Source organism: Rana temporaria, chromosome 2 (genome assembly GCF_905171775.1).
Source record: "Rana temporaria chromosome 2, aRanTem1.1, whole genome shotgun sequence".
NCBI classification, from domain to species: Eukaryota; Metazoa; Chordata; class Amphibia; order Anura; family Ranidae; genus Rana; species Rana temporaria.
In genome coordinates, this window is record NC_053490.1 from 511,850,367 (window position 1) to 511,867,574 (window position 17,208).

Genomic DNA, 17,208 nt, shown 5'->3' on the forward strand with positions numbered 1-17,208 from the left:
GGTAAAAATAGCGGCGTTTTGTACCGCGATTTGCGGCGACAAAACGCCGGTACTGTCCGCCTAGATGTGCCCCAAGATGACCCCCTCTATGGAGATGATTGCCATCTCCTAGCCGAACGCTCGAAGACGCCTGAAAAAAAGGTCTGGGACCTTTTTTCACGCGACAGGCGTCCGGCGTGGAGATGTGAACCATCTCCATAGAGGGACATCTGTTTTCAGCCCTCTGGCGGCAGCGGCGTAGCGCTACAGGCGTAAAAACGCCTAGGTGTGAATGGGGTCTAAGGCCAACCACATTTGGCAGAACCAATTGCATGTTGCCACATGTTCTTCTATGAACTTATGATTATTTATTTATATTAGTTTGATTTTTCACCTTTTGCGCTGCACTGTTTTTACCATATAATCTGTTTGAAGCAACCATTTTCAGCCAGGTTCCTGTTGAATCTCAGGGTTCACCCAGGAGTTGCTAGAAATTCCTTTGAACTATGACTAACTGACCTCCCATGCAATGGTGCCTGCAAAATGATTTGCCTCCGATCTGCATAGTTCTGGGGCGATGCCACTTGGCAGAACCAGTTGCATGTCACCAATGATCTGTTGAGAGCAGCCATTCCCATTGGGTTTCTGTGGAACCCTAGGGTACCTCAAGAGGTTGCTAGAGGTTTCTTGAGCTATGACTAACTGATCGCCCACCAACATCCCTTGGCCGATCCAGTGGCAAGACGTCAATGATATTCTTCAGCTGTCTATAAGGCCTCGTACACACGACTGAACATGTCTGCTGAAACTGGTCCGCTGACCAGTTTCCGCGGACATGTCCGACCGTGTGTACGGCCTAGCGGACCGGATTCCTGGGCTAGCGGACAGGTTTCCAGCGGACAAAAGTTTCTTAGCATGCTAAGAAACATGTCCGCTGGAAGCCTGTTCGTTGGACATGTCCGATGGTTAGTACGACTCATCTGACATCGAAAGCATTGAACTTCCTGGGTCGCGCACGTCGCCGCGTCTTCTGTCCGTGGGGAATTTGGTGTGATGATCCCAGCAGACATGTCCGATGAAAACGGTCCGCGGACCATTTTCATCGGACATGTCTGGTCGTGTGTACGAGGCCTAAGGGTAGCATTCTGACCCCCCCCCCCCCTTAAGTAAAGGGGTCAATCCTCTTACTGACTACCAATGTAAAGAACATTTTTCCCACTGAGACGTGAACATTTTTTAGCAGGGTTCCTCTGGGGTTAGGAAGTTGAAATGTTTGTTTAGAGGCACTTGTGAACTCCCGAAGGTTGACCTCATTCAGCCCTGGTTGAGCAAAGTAGAGACGTTCTCCGTAGCCTTTATACACTGGGCTACCAATACAGAGACCAGCTACTATCCTTGACCTATTAAGGGTGGCAACAAATCGAATCACAAACCAGGCGCTCATAGTCCACAGAGGTGCCAGAGCCCATAGCAACATTTTTGTTCTGTGCATAAAAACTGCTTCCTACACCACCGAGATTGCCCTGATCTAGGCCCAAAACCATTAGTTACTAAGGCAGCCATTGTGTGATGGAGCCAGTGGAGAGAAAGCTAATGCTGGGGGGGTGGAGGAAGTGCCTATAGCAATTAGTCTGGGATGACTTCTCCTTTATTTAAAACATTTTTTTGCCAAGTTTATTGCTTTAGTAACAATTTGTTCTAGCGGATATACCCACCCAAGATGTTGCTAAACTGATATATTTTCTTTGTAAATATGAACAATGTCCTCAGCTTTAACAAGTTGACTCCAGAAGTCATAAACTTATATAAAATAAATGGTTTAATATTAAAGGTCTAATTGTTGGGCCTGTGGTAGGAAATTGAGCATCTCTAAGGCACTGTCCGCTTTTGATATTTTTTTTTTTTCCGAGCTCCTACTGCCATTATACACAACCCACCCCCATTGCTAGTTGCTTATTCATCATTTATGCTCCTGGTTGGCAATTGGTAACCTTCAGTGCAGATACTGCCACAGCTCAAAATTAAAACTGATATGAATAAAGTTATTTTACATTTTTTCTGGTCCTCCCTTTTTAAAATGATTTCCATTACTGCCATCTGATTTTTGTCATTGGATTCTGTATTTTCTGTGTATCTTGCCTCCCTTTTCATAGTTGTGGAGGATTTTGTGTAGCAGCTATTTTTACTGCAAATTTTAATATACTGGAAATGTATGTATATTCTTTGTTTTTTTGTTTTCAGAAGGTTGTATTTTTTAACAAAAGTGCCTTGTAAACTGAAGCGTATATTTCTGTACAAAAACAGGGCCATTAGAGATAAACATGGATCTGATTATAATTAAACTCTCTTGGGAAGTTTAAAAATTGTCGTTTGCTTTTTTTTTTTTTTTTCAGCCTGTTACTGCAATTTCTGGTCCGAATTATCCGGTTTCTGTAGAAATGATATGATTCACATTGCTGACATTTAGTTTCCTGCCTATAGAATAAAATACACGCATGAATGAACCTTCGGGATTCATAACAGAATAAAAGGTGTCTGATTGGCTGTCCTGACTCCACCTTAGAGCGAAACTAAGCCCTCATATCATTTTCAGCCAAGGAAGCTGCCACCCTGGCCTCTGTTTAAAGGAGTTGTAAAGGAAAAAAAAATTTGCCTAAAATGAATTAGGTAGATTCAGAAAGAGTTAGGCCGGCTTATCTACAGATAAGCCGACTAACTCTGAATCTGCACCGACCTATGTTTAAGTGTATTCTCTAACAGAGATACACTTAAACATATCTTAGATAGGACGGCGCAAGCCGTCCTATCTTAGATTGCAATGTTTTGGCTGACCGCTAGGTGGCGCTTCACTTGCGGCCAGCGTAGATTATGTAAATTGGCTTGTACGGCGATTCACGAACGTACGCGCGGCCGCCGCAGTCGAATTACGTCGTTGCCGTAAGGCCTTAGGCGGCCTAAAGTTGTTCCACCTATGAAGTGGAATAACAATGTTAAAGTATGGCCGCCGTTCCCGCCGCGAGGTTCCAATTTTTTACGTTGTTTGCGCAAGTCGTCCGCGAATCGGGAGTTACGTTGTTTACGTACATGTCAATCAATAGGCCCGTACGGCGTACTTAGCCGCAATGCTCGCTGGGAAATGTAGGCGCCCGGCGCATGTGCAGTAGCAAAGAACGTGAGGTCAAGCCTCATTTCCATACAACACGCCCCCCTCCAACCAATTTGAATTAGGCACCCTTACGCCCGCTCGTTTGAGGCTACGCCGCCGTAGAGTAGCAGGTAAGTAGATTGAAAATCACTACTAGCCTAGCTAATTTACGGCGGTGTAGCCTACACAGGCTAGGCTACGCCGAACTTAATTGAATCCAATCTCTCAATCTACCTAAAATGTCTGCAAGGTAGACAGACAGAATAGTGTAATGATCCTGTTAAAAAACGAGTAAATACCTATTACATTCCTTCATCTATATCACCTCCGGCATTCTAGTTTCTGTTCTCTCATTCACTTCCTGGTTTGCGGCGCTCGTTCATGTAAGAACTACATTTCCCAGTATGCATTGCGGCACGCCCAGTAATTCACACCTCCTTGAAGTCTCTAACACGTAGAGAGTGTCCTGCCGCACAGATGTAGTTCCCAGGAGGGGGTGAGCACGTTACTGACCACCGCAGTAAAGCCTCCCTTCACGGTGGTGAGTAACAATCAGACAAGCAGGAAGTGAACAGAACAGAGAAGAAATAGAGCAACTTCTGAGCAAAAAAAGAACAATGAGGAAGTGAAAAGAGGAATGTCTGCAGGTAAAGGATGCTTATTATGAAAAAAAAATGTTTCCTTTACAACCCCTTTAATCTTCAACTACTATGGTGCTGCCCATGTGATCAGTTATGACACTAGCTATTTGATAGTTTCACAGTTTGTTTGAGAGCACAACCAATGTCATAGTAAGGACTCATTTACACTTCAACACACATTAAAGTGCCAATCGCTTCAACACGCTTTTATGATGTGTTTTTGATGCTTTGGTGAGGCCGCAAGGACGTATTGGTTTTGACGTGAACGTAAATTACGTCCAGCCCTATTCACTGATGACTTACGCAAACGACGTAAAATTTTCAAATTTCGACGCGGGAACGATGGCCATACTTAACATTTCTAGTCCAGCTATTTGATGGAATAACTTTACGCCTGAAAACGCCTTACGTAAATGGCGTATCTTTACTGCGACGGGCAAGCGTACGTTTGTGAATAGGCGTATCTAGTAATTTACATATTCTACGCCGAACTCGACGGAAGCGCCACCTAGCGGCCAGCCTAAATATTGCACCCTAAGATAGGACGGGGCAAGCCGTTGTATCTTAGATAGGTTTAAGTGTATCTCAGTTTGAGAATACACTTAAACTTAGGACGGCGCAGATTCCGAGTTAGGTCGGCATATATACTGATACGCCGGCCTAACTCTCTCTGAATCTAGCTAATTGTTTTTTTGGGGTTTTATAGCGCAAAAAATAAAAACTGCAGAGGTGAATAAATACCACCAAAAGAAAGCTCTATTTGTGGGAGGGGGGAGAGACGTCAATTTTGTTTGGGGACAACGTCACACGACCGCGCAATTGTCGGGTTAAAGCGACGCAGTGCCGTATTGCAAAAAACGGCCCGGTCATTGGGCAGCCAAATCTTCTTGGGGTGAAGTGCTTTCTAAACACCAGTCAACGCCCCTGTTACTAAATAAAATGGTTGGCTTACAGTCCTGTTTACACCTTGATTTTGCTTGGTGCTTCGGTGGGGCTTCAAGCGAGCTTTGCCATAGACTTCTATGGACGCTTTGAAGCACCACTGAAGCTACATGGGGTATCATTTTTGAGAAAAATAAAAAATGGGTGTAAACAGGACTGTAAGCTAACCATTTTATTTTGTGACTGGTGTTCAGAGAGCTTTAACAAAGCCTGTTTGAAGCAAGTCTAAACTAGCCCTAACTGTGTTTTTTTTTTTTTTTTTCAAACTGTTAAATTGATTCGGTTGGTTCCCATTTAACTGCTTCCCGCCCGCGTCATTGTCTCAGATACGATCTGTCACTCGCTCTGGGTACTGTGTGAATAATCACAGCAGATCACATGACAGTTGTAAACTAATGGATGGCTTCCTTTTAAGGGATGGACTGGCCATTGGGACTACAGGGAGTTTCCCGGGGGGCCGGCTTCAGTGACAGCGGACCGCCGCCCCCCTCCGCCCCTCTGTCTCTCCCTTCCCGCAGTGCTCACCTCCTCTCCCTCCCTGCAGCGCTCACCTGGGGGGGACAAAGCAGCAGGGGGGACGACAGAGGAGCATGGGGGGAGGGGACAGACAGCTGATTTAACAGCGATGGCCTGGGAGTTTCTCACTTCTGCCTAATCTTGTCCCATAAGGGGGGGCACCAAACTGATGTTTTGCCCCGGGTGAAATAATGTCTAGCTTCCCCACTGGTACTGCCTATAAGAGTACCAGTACCAGCCATTCTACTCTAATAAAGTAGAATGGCTAGTGGCCGGTCGGGGGAGGGGGGTGCGGGAGTTGTTTGGCCGCCATGGGAGAGACCTGTCAAAGTGGGCCAGTCTGGATGAAGTCCAGGGCCAAATTTTTGTCCCAGTCCAGCCCTGCTTCCTTTCATGCCATACAATGTTGCTATCTCTGATTGGTCACAGTGATCACATGGTACATACAGGGTAAATCGCAGCCCATTTTCACCATATGATTAGCTGTGACCAATCTCGGCTAATCACAATAGGCAGCATATACACACTGTCATTCAGTCAATATATTTGCTTTTGGCAGTGAAATCCAGTGCTATAAGCAATCCTAGTATGTAAAAATATATATAAAAATGATCAACGCCCCAGAGTGGTATAGTGTTTCTATGTTTAATACAATTTTTATGTATTTTTTACATACTATCACCAGTCAGTGTCCCTGGTCGCTGCCACGCCAGTTGCATGATGATGCTTCACTGCATTTGTAATAGTATGTAAAAAAAACAAAGATTTTTTTTTTTTTTTCAAAATGTTTGCCCTTTTTTCGTTGATAAAAAAAAAAATGGCAGTGATTAAATACAACCAAAAGAAAGTTCTATTTGTGTGAAAAATAGGATTACAATTTCATATGGGTACAGTGTTGCATGACAGCGCAATTCTCCGTCAAAGAGCGACAGTGCTGAAAATTGGCCTGGGGAGGAAGGGGGGTAAAAGTGCCCAGTATTGAAGCGATTAAAGACGAAATATTATCTGAGAAGGACAATGACGTGGCATTTACCCAAAGGGGTTAAAGTGGCATTAAGCCCAAAAAACAAAATCTAATATATTACAGCTAACCAATCCTTAAAGGTGTTTTATTTTTTTTCTAAATAGCTTCCTTTACCTTAGTGCAGTCCTCCTTCACTTACCTCATCCTTCCATTTTGCTTTTAAATGTCCTTATTTCTTCTGAGAAATCCTCACTTCCTGTTCTTCTGTCTGTAACTCCGTAATGCGAGGCTTTCTCCCTGGTGTGGAGTGTCGTGCTCGCCCCCCTCCCTTGGACTACAGAAGAGTCAGGATGCTCATTACGTTGCAGATAGAGAAAGGAGCTGTGTGTCACTGGGCGTCTTGACTCTCCTGTAGTCCAAGGGAGGGGGCGAGCACAACACTCCACACCAGGGAGAAAGCCTTACATTACTGTGTGGAGTTACAGACAGAAGAACAGGAAGTGAGGATTTCTCAGAAGAAATAAGGACATTTAAAAGCAAAATGGAAGGATGAGGTAAGTGAAGGAGGACTGCACTAAGGTAAAGGAAGCTATTTAGGAAAACAAATTGTACCTTTACAACCCCCTTTAAATGTGCTGGCTGCATTAGTTTTCCTTTTTTTAAGCTTTTTTTTTTTTACCTGGTGATCTAGCCAGTAACACTCATCCTGTCATAGGGTGTAATGGTCACCACCGTTTACGACCTTCCATCCCATCCACGACAGCTCATCTGACACATCCCATTTTCCCAGAATCAAGACGAGACACAGCTCTGTGCTTGTTCCAAATGTAATGACAACTTTAATGGTACACTTAGCTTGCTTATATGCAGTACACAGGTTACAGAAATCACAGGAACAATCAAACTGTCCCTACCCACACATCACACCTTGGGGGGCTTCAATCACATTCTTTGAGCTAATTACTAAACATTCCTTCATTAACAGCATAACAAACAAAACACCATCACACACAATGATCTCTTCCCAATCCACATCCCTAGACAGACGTTCTGTCTCCAACAAGTACATTCCACACATAAACAGTATTTAGCATACATAATTAGAGGTCTGGGAGCAGACCTGGATTAACACCTTTACACGATGGACAATGAAATGTCTTCCAGGCCCTGACTCAATTAGCATGTCACTTGTCAGGGCTAATCATAGAAATGAGTCACTATTGACTGGTTGGGTCACAATTAACCAACATCTTGCAGTATCTCAAAATCCTGCAATATGAACTATCAGTGATGTCCCCTGTCCTGTAAATTAGGACTTTCTCAGTCACCCTATGGCCCTATCGGACATAAGGTGACCCTAGACATAAGACTCCTAGGTGACGCCGGTACAGGAGTACCCCTCATCCTTGCAAAGTCTCTGGGTGTCCCGGGTCATTCCGTTACATCGGGTATCTCCACTGTGGGTGGAGAAGCAACAGAGACACCTTTTGGACTGCAAAATTGTCATCCTGGGGAGAGGGTAGTGTTACATGTACTAGTAAAATTTAGATTGACTTGATGAACAAATGAAAGCTGAACTCCAGCTAACACTTTTTAACCTTGTGGCGCCGGCTGCCTGCCATATATGTGACCCTGTTAAAACAACTTACCACGCTGAGAGCGCGCTCCCAGAACTGTAGCCGGTGATGATCGGTAAGCTCCCGATGCATACTTACAATTCCGATCATGTGACTGCTATGACAGCCAATCATAGCAGTCGCATGACCCGAATGCCCGACTCCTAGATTTTAGAGGCGGTCCGCGCGAAAGAGTTAAGTGACAGTTTATTTTTGGTTTGTTTTTTAACATAAAAATTTGAGGATGCCCCACAGATGATCAATAGGGTTCCGGTCTGGAGACATGCTTGGCCAGTCCATCAACTTTACCCTCAGCTTCTTTAGCAAGGCAGTGGTGGTCTTGGAGGTGTGTTTGGGGGCGATATCATGTTGGAATACTGCCCTGCGGTCCAATCTCCGAAGGGCGGGGATCATGTTCTTCTTCAGTATGTCACAGTACATGTTGGCATTCATGGTCCCCTCAATGATCTGTAGCTCCCCAGTGTCGGCAGCACTCATGCAGCCCCAGACCATGACACTCCCACCACCATGCTTGACTGTAGGCAAAACACACTTGTCTTTGTTCGCACCTGGTTGCCGTCACACACGCTTGACACCATCTGACACCAAATAAGTTTATCTTGGTCTCATCAGACCACAGGACATGGTTCCTGTAATCCATGTCCTTAGTCTGCTTGTCTTCAGAAAACTGTTTGCAGGCTTTCTTGTGCATCATCTTTAGAAGAGGCTTCCTTCTGGGACTACAGCCATGCAGACCAATTTGATTCAGTGTGCCGCGTATGGTCTGAGCACTGACAGGCCCCCCTCAACCTCTGCAGAAATGCTGGCAGCACTCATATGTCTATTTCCCAAAGACAACCTCTGGATATGACACTGAGCACATGTACTCAACTTTTTTTTGTTGACCATGGCGAGGGGTTGCTCACAATTTTGCCTAAGAACACATCCATGAATAAAGCGCGGTACAAAAACTTCCTCCGAGAGCAACGTCTCCCAACCATCCAAGAACAGTTTGGTGAGGAACAATGCCTTTTCCAGCATGAAGGAGCACCTTGCCATAAGGCAAAAGTGATAACTAAGGGTGCATTCACACCACGATTTTGTCATCCTTTTTTTACTCACGATTTTTGCTTTTAAATCGTCCAAATCTGTATGGCAAAACGGATACATTCACTGCCATTCATTAATTTAGGTCCCCAAGTGCATCCGATTTGATCCGCATACGATTTGATACGATTTAAAATCGTATCAAAAAACGTGTTTTTCCCCACGATTTTTGGTCCTGATTTGAAATCGTATTACAATCGGATGCGGATCAAATCGGATGCACTTGGGGACCTAAATTAAATCAATGGAAGTGAATGGATCCGTTTGCCATACGATTTCAAACCTACAATCGTGAGAACAGCAGGAGAAGTGAAGTGACAGCAAGCGACAGGAGAACTCTTCTAGATCTCATTGTGCAGGTCATTGGGGACAGTAGCAGCAGCAGGAGAAGTGAAGAGACACTTTCTCTGCTGCTGCTACTGTCCCCAATGACCTGCACAATGAGATCTAGAAGAGTTCTCCTGTCGCTTGCTGTCACCATCACCTCCGGGCTACTCATGGTGGGAAACACAGGACCCCCTCTCCATTCACAGCCGGATTCTCAACACACAAAAAATGCCCAAAAAGTCCACAGGGTGACAAGATATTCTCCGCTAACGCCGCCAATGTACTAAAGAGAACTGCTGCGATAAAGGTAAAACATTTGCCATGCTAATACAGTATTCCCTGCAGCCACAGAACTAAATTTTCCGTTTAAAAATACAATTACAATAATCGGATTTTTACTTCATTTGACAACAGCAGACTTTTATGGTTATCTATCTCCAAATGTTCTTTTTTGTAATTAAAATACAGTGATCAGCCATAAGGATTTTGAAGCTGTTTCAGTAGTTCCGATATTAAATCCTGCAAAAATGTTACTTTAGAAGCAAGTACATTTAAAGTACACTGTGACAAACAGCGAGCAAGCAGGCTTTTATTGCAGAAGAGACATGCAACAAAATACAATGTTACAATGTTTATTGAAATTGTACTTATTCCAAAGGCAACATCTTCTCATTTACAGCCAATAGGGTGATAGCTCAATGTAAGTTTTTAAGTTTTGGGAACTTTGGGAAATGTATAAGCAGAGGGTAGAGGGATATATATTCTTAATTAATTTTTTATAAAAAAAAACAAGCGGAGTGAAATTATTCAGTGAATTGATACATCAGATCGCACAAGTCTGTGAAAAAAAAAATCAATGACTGTTGTTTGATATAATGTTACTAATGGGAGACAACACAAATTACTAGGAACGGATTTGTTGGGAACCAGTTTATTGTATATTATGCTACAGAAAGGGAAACCTTGTTCTAAAAAAAAAAAAAAAAAAACCTACATTATTTAAAATCAGGATCCGATTTTTTTTTACATACGATTACACCCGATTTTGACAGATACGATTCCATCCGATTTAACGGTCCGTTTTTCGGATGGAAAAATCGTGATGTGAACCTAGCCTTAGTGGCTTGGGGAACAAAACATCAACATTTAGGGTCCATGGCCAGGAAACTCCCCAGACCTTAATCCCATTGAAAACTTGTGGCCAATCCTCTAGAGACGGGTGAAAACCCCCCACAAATTCTCACAAACTCCAAGCATTGATTATGCAAGAATGGGCTGCCATCAGTCAGGATGTGACCCAGTAGTTGATTGACAGCATGCCAGGGCAAATCACAGAGGTCTTGATAAAGAAGGGTCAACACTGCAAATATTGACTCTTTGCATAAACTTCATGCAATTGCCTTTGACATTTCTGAAATGTTTGTAATTATACTCAGGCCGGTGCTACCACTAGGCAAACTAGGCCGGCCGCCTAGGGGGCACTGCTACCTAGGGCGCACCCACGACCAGTTGCTGCTGGGTCCAAACCCCCCCCCCCCCCAAGAGCGTCCTGCCCAAATACCCAGTCAGCATCCCTACTTCAACAGCGCAGGCTGTGCAGCAATCAGAACTGTTCATGAATATATGGCAGCTGACAGCATCCACCGATGTCCGCTTTTCCCAGCACCAGGGTTTGGTTGCTAGGGCCACCCATGTCCAAGCCACCAATCACATGCTTGCCCCTCCCCCAGGCCCTGGCATTCAGAGGGGGAGGAAAAATGAAGAAGTTCCTCCTCCAAACCTATCTGGTCCCAGTGCCCAGCCTTCCAGCTTCCACCTGTCCTGTAGCCGACTGCTGCAATAAGAAGGAACGGATCCGGATGTAAGCAATGGGGTCTTCACAATACTCCGTTCTCCCCTTCCACTACCCCAACAATTCTCTTAAACCTCTCTACCCCACTCTGCCCTTAATTTTTTTAACTTTTGGGACCCTACTGAAAGGGAATGGGCTCTAGGGACCATGATGCAAGAGGGTTTTGGGGACCCTGATGTAAGGTCACTTTAGAGACCCATATGTATGGGGGCTCAGGGGACCCTGATGTAAGGGGGGCTCTGGGGACCTTGATGTAAGGGGGGCTCTTATGTAGAATGGGGGCACATTGGGGTCATTGATTTGAGAGGGGACTCTTGGGACCCTGATGTAAAGGGGGTTTGCACCTAAAGCTACATGGTGTGTACTGCCCGTGTCCTCTGCAGTGTGCACCTAAAGCTACGTGGTGTGTACTGCCTGTGTCCTCTGCCGTTTGCACCTAAAGCTAGGTGGTGTGTACTGCCCGTGTCCTCTGCAGTGTGCACCTAAAGCTACGTGGTGTGTACTGCCTGTGTCCGCTGCAGTGTGCACCTAAAGCTATGTGTGTGTACTGCCCGTGTCCTCTGCAGTGTGCACCTAAAGCTAGGTGGTGTGTACTGCCTGTGTCCTCTGCAGTGTGCACCTAAAGCTATGTGGTGTGTACTGCCTGTGTCCTCTGCAGTGTGCACCTAAAGCTACGTGGTGTGTACGGCCTGTGTCCTCTGTAGTGTGCACCTAAAGCTACGTGGTGTGTACTGCCTGTGTCCTCTGTAGTGTGCACCTAAAGCTACTTGGTGTGTACTGCCTGTGTCCTCTGCAGTGTGTACCTAAAGCTATGTGGTGTGTACTGCCCGTGTCCTCTGCAGTTTGCACCTAAAGCTACACGGTGTGTACTGCCTGTGTCCGCTGTAGTGTGCACCTAAAGCTACGTGGTGTGTACTGCCTGTGTCCTCTGCAGTAGACAGGAAGGGAAATTCTCTTCTGTAAGAGGTGTCTCCTGTCCACTGATGCTTTATCACCAATCCATGTTTCACTAAAAAAAACACATTTTCAAAAAATCATTTGTCATTGGGACAGAAAGTGAATTGCAATATTCTGAACAGATGCACACAGACAGCAAAACAAATGTTACAGGGGTGATAACCCTTCCCTATGTTTTCAGAAAAGCTTAAAAAAAGTTTTTTTTTGGCTGGAGCTACACTTTAAAAAAGTACCAGTTCACAATTACAAAACGATTCTACTTAACAACAAACCTACAGTCCCTGTCTTGTTTGCACCGCCTGTATACTGCTGTTCAAAGTATATAGGGCCAAAGGTGCTTGTAATGACCTGGGGGGAGGGGGGCGGGGAAACCCATGCTATTTTTCTAAGTGATTTTCATCCATATTGCAGGGACCAAACATTACATTAAAGTCGCAAGCAGTTTTAAATTACTTTTTTCTTATAGTAATCTCATTTTGTGCAGGGACAGTTCTAAACACGTGCCACTTCACAGACATACTAAAGACACCCAGCAGGTACGATATTTAAAGGAATTTTTCTTTTTTCTCTTCTCTGTTCTTGCTCAGCCAACTGGACCCCAGCCGCGCCGGCTGACTTCAGGCTGTGCCTGCCATGACCTATGGACTTTCCCCAGAGGCTCCACTTTATGTGCGCTCCCGTTTAGAACTACAAGCTTACATGTAGCCACTCCCAGCGCCGAAAACATAGGCAGAGCAAGAGACACAGAACCCTTACCAATCACCAATGTGGAGGAGAGGCGTACTTCTCTAATGTACTACTAAGCAAAACTGAGAAAGGAAGGCACATTTTATATTTTTACAAAGGCAAATATTTCGCCAAATTTCCAGATTTACAAAATGTATGTGTTTAACCACTCCCACTGTAAGGGGGAACTCTGTGGACTGTGATGTTAAGAGGAACTCTGGAGTCTGATGTAAGGGGGAACTCTGTGGACTGTGATGTTAAGAGGAACTCTGGAGTCTGATGTAAGGGGGAACTCTGTGGACTGTAATGTAAATTGGTAACCTGGAGTCTGATGTAAGGGTGAACTCTGTGGACCAGTGGCGGCTGGTGCTCAAATTTTTGGGGGGCGTAAACAAATAAAATAAAAAACAATTGCAGCCTCACTGTGCCCATCAATTGCAGCTACTGTGCCCATCAAACGCAGCCACTGTGCCCATCAAACGCAGCCACCGTGCCCATCAAACACAGCCACTGTGCCCATCAAAGGCAGCCACTGTGCCATGCCATCAAACGCAGCCACTGCGCCATCATTTATTGCCACTGTGCCCATCAATTGTCACCACTGTGCCATCCCATCAAACGCAACCACTGTGCCATCAATTGTCACCACTGTGCCCATTGTCACCACTTTGCCCATCAATTGTCACCACTGTGCCCATCAATTGTCACCACTGTGCCATGCCAAACGCAGCCACTGTGCCATGCCATCAAACGCAGCCACTGTGCCATAAATTGTTACCACTGTGCCATCAATTGTCGCCACTGTTCCCATCAATAATCAATTGTAGCCACTGTGCCCATCAATTATAGCCACTGTGCCCTGTAAAATGCAATGCATGAATCTATGTATTGTATTTCAGTGGCGGTGCAGGAGAGAGAAGGGGCGGCGCTTCTGCGCCCTCTATGGACGCACCGCCACTGCTGTGGACTGTGATGTAAATCGGTACTTTGGAGTCTCATGTAAGGGGGAACGCTGTGGACTGTGATGTAAATTGGTACTCTGGAGTCTGATGTAAGGGGGAAGTCTGTGGACTGTGATGTAAATTGGTACTCTGGAGTCTGATGTAAGGGGGAACTCTGTGGACTCTGGAGTAAGGGAGAACCCTGTGGACTGTGATGTAAAGAGGAACTCTGGAGTCTGATGTAAGGGGGAAGTCTGTGGACTGTGATGTAAAGTGGTAATCTGGAGTCTGATGTAAGGGTGAACTCTGTGGACTCTGAAGTAAGGGAGAACCCTGTGGACTGTGATGTAAAGAGGAACTCTGGAGTCTGATGTAAGGGGAAAGTCTGTGGACTGTGATGTAAAGAGGAACTCTGGAGTGTGATGTAAGGGGAAAGTCTGTGGACTGTGATGTAAATTGGTACTCTGGAGTCTGATGTAAGGGGGAATTCTGTGGACTGTGATGTAAATTGGTACTCTGGAGTCTGATGTAAGGGGGAACTCTGTGGACTGTGATGTAAAGTGGTACTCTGGAGTCTGATGTAAGGGGGAACTGTGTCGACTCTGGAGTAAGGCAGAACCCTGTGGACTGTGATGTAAAGGGGAGCTCTGAGGACTTGTCTGTGTGTGGAGGGGGGCTTACATCAAAGTTTCCCTTTACACCAGAGTCCACAGCCTTCCCCCTTACATCAGAGTCCACAGCCTTCCCCCTTACATCAGAGTCCACAGCCTTCCCCCTTACACCAGAGTCCACAGCCTTCCCCCTTACACCAGAGTCCACAGCCTTCCCCCTTACACCAGAGTACACAGCCTTCCCCCTCACATCAGAGTCCACAGTGTTCCCTTTTACATCAGGGTCTACAAAGTTCCCTCTTACACTGTAAAGGGAAACCCTGCAGACTCTGATGTAATGGGGAACTCTGTGTTGGGTTATATATGTTTTTTGCCTTTTGTTATACACTATATTGTAAAATGTTTTGGTACGCCTGCCTTTACCCGCACATGAACTTTAATGGAATCCCAGTCTTAGTCCGTAGGGTTCAACATTGAGTTGGCGCACCCTGTGCAGGTATAACAGCTTCATCTCTTCTGGGAAGGTTGTCCACGAGGTTTAGGAGTGTGTCTATGGGAATGTTTGACCGTTCTTCCAGAAGCACATTCATGAGGTCTGATGTTGGACGAGAAGGCCTGGCACGCAGTCTCCGCACTAATTCATGGTATTGAGGATGATATGGACATTGGGTGTCCCTTTGAAGTGGCCCCCAATCCATGACATTTTCAGATGCTCCAGTCCAGCCAACTTCCCATCTGATGGGAATATTTTGGAATGTGTGGGAAGAAAGGAATGGTTCCCACCATTGTCTCTATGTGTTCCTACACATGTCTGAATCCATTAACAGAGTAAATGCTCCAGATAAGGCTCCTCTAATGTAAAGCTCACTCACTCCAAGCTCCAGTACATACACATGTGAATAGTTTCCACAATTTATTTAACATTCCCCGTCAGATAACGCAGGAAGACAAACAAATGCTTCCAGATTTAGTTGCTGGGATGAGACCGTCCTGTGATTTGGCAGAGGCTTGACTCTTCGGGGGGTTTGAGGAAGGCGGGGGGGGGGGGGGGGGGTATACAGAGAAGGGAAGTGCCCAATGAAAATAATCTACAACATAGGAAATGTTTTTTCCTCTTACTAAAAAAAGTCAACAACAATAAAGTTAGGGGACCTGTGACCCACTACGGGGCGTAAGAAACACAACACTTTATCTATCTTTCTTTTCCTTTCTATTGTTACTTATTCTTCTCATTTCTTTTTTAACAATATAAATAAATTAGGGAAAAAAAGTGCCCTTCCAAAGTGATGCCCCGTACACACCATCACTTTATGTGATGAAAAAAAACGAAGTTTTTAAAAACGTCACTTTAAATGACCGTGTGTGGGGGAAAACATCATTTTATGTCTTGTAAAAAACGACCAAAAAAAATTGAAGCATGCTTCAATTTTATGTGTCGTTTTTCAAAACATCATTTTTTACTTCACAGAAATTGACCGTGTGTAGCAAAAAACGTCATTTAAAACGACGTTTTTTCACCCGCGCATGCCCAGAAGCTACTTATGAAGCGAGCTTCAATGGAAAAAGTGGTGAGAACGTAACCTCACTTTGCTAGAACATTGTGAGAAAAACGATGGTGTGTAGGCAACTTCGTCTTTGAAAATTGAAGTTTCAAAAACGCAATTTTTTACTTCACAGAAAGTGTCGTTTTTTTACATCACATAAAGTGATGGTGTGTACGGGGCATGATACTTCATAGGTGATTGGCCTTTCCATATTATTGAGAATTCATTATTTTTTATTACCGTATTTATCGCGGTATAACGCGCTCTGGCGTATACCGCGCACCCCCAATTTGGCCCCCAATCCTGTGGGAAAAAAAGATTTTTATTTTTTTTGTACTTACAGTTTTGATGTCTTGCGCGGCGTCCATCTGCGGCCTCGTCGCGTCCGGCGTCCTTCTGCGGCTTCGGGTGTCCTCTTCAGCGGGTCCGGCGTCTGTCTTCGGCGGGTCGGGTGTCCATCTTCGGCGGGTCCGGTGTCCATCTTCGGCGGGTCCGGCGTCCTTCTTCGGCGGGTCCGGCGTCCTTCTTCGGCGGGTCCGGCGTCCATCTTCGGCGGCGTCCTCTCGCTCGTTTCCCGCCACGACTTTGAATACTGCGCCCGCATATAGCGAGCGCAGTACACTCGTGAATCTTCGGGCAGGCTCGGGCGCCTCTCGCACTGACGTCCTGTACGCTCAGGACGTCAGGACGTCAGTACGAGAGGCGCCGAGACTGGCCGAAGATTCACGAGTGTACTGCGCTCGCTATATGCGGGCGCAGTATTCAAACTCATCGCGGGAAAGCGGGTATCGGCGTATATCGCGCACCCACGATTTTGCCCTGATTTTCAGGGCAAAATAGTGCGCGGTATACGCCGATAAATACGGTATATTATATATTTTACTATAATATATATACTGTACATACAGTACAGACCAACAGTTTGGACACACCTTCTCATTCAAAGAGTTTTCTTTATTTTCATGACTATGAAAATTGTAGATTCACACTGAAGGCATCAAAACTAAATATAAAAATAAATACAATATATTTCATATTCTAGGTTCTTCAAAGTAGCCACCTTTTGCTTTGATTACTGCTTGGCACACTCTTGGCATTCTCTTGATGAGCTTCAAGAGGTAGTCACCTGGCGCAGCACCCCATCACTCTCCTTCTTGGTCAAATAGCCCTTACACAGCCTGGAGGTGTGTTTGGGGTCATTGTCCTGTTGAAAAATAAATGATGGTCCAACTAAACGCAAACCGGATGGAATAGCATGCCGCTGCAAGATGCTGTTGTAGCCATGCTGGTTCAGTATGCCTTCAATTTTGATTAAATCCCCAACAGTGTCACCAGCAAAG